This window comes from Octopus bimaculoides, chromosome 4 (assembly GCF_001194135.2).
Source record: "Octopus bimaculoides isolate UCB-OBI-ISO-001 chromosome 4, ASM119413v2, whole genome shotgun sequence".
Classification (NCBI taxonomy): Eukaryota; Metazoa; Mollusca; class Cephalopoda; order Octopoda; family Octopodidae; genus Octopus; species Octopus bimaculoides.
In genome coordinates this window covers 11,701,508-11,702,348 of record NC_068984.1, presented here as the reverse complement: position 1 = coordinate 11,702,348, position 841 = coordinate 11,701,508, and positions in this window count along the sequence as shown.

The following is an 841-nucleotide window of genomic DNA, read 5'->3' as shown; positions in this document are numbered from 1 at the left end:
AAATGGTTTATGATTGAAACAAGTAAAAGATAAATGGTTTATGAATGAAATAAGTAAAAGATAAATGGTTTATGATTGAAACAAGTAAAAGATAAATGGTTTATGATTGAAACAAGTAAAAGATAAATGGTTTATGATTGAAACAAGTAAAAGATAAATGGTTTATGTGATATTTTTTCATCTCTAAAATCACATTAGATGTTGAAGTGTTAGATGATGGTAATGAATCCTCAGTCAGTTTCCACAATGAACACTCAGCTGTTCAATCAACTCAACCACCGACTCATTGAATTTATGTTAAAATGGTTGAGTATTCTGTGTACACATGCACTGTTAACATATCAGGGTAAATCAGCATCATACTACATGATAAGGCTGGACCTTTGAATTACAAATACAATCTGTCTGATGAGATTCCATACAGTTTCCATCCAAGGCTTGAGTCAATCAAATGTGGTGCCTCATGGTTGTGAAGGGAACTTCCCAACTCAATTGTGTGGATGATGTAGTTTGGGTTAGTCTTAAAAAGATGTGATGGTCATGGGTGGAAGGCTTTTGATTGTAAGTTTGTTAAAATGAGGTTAACCTGGGATTAAGCAATAACATTATCTTTTTGATTTTCACTGTTTTATCTTTCTAACCCTTTAGCATTTATTTAAACTGGCCATATCTGGCCCAAATACTCAACCTCTTTTATGTTCAAATCAGCCAGACTGGCCTCTTACACTTACCCTGCAATGTTATTCTAAAAATAAACAATCATATTATTGAAATATGGAAGCAATGAAATTAATTCAAAGCAACGTAAATAAAGAAGCATTACACTAGACAGAGTAATCTA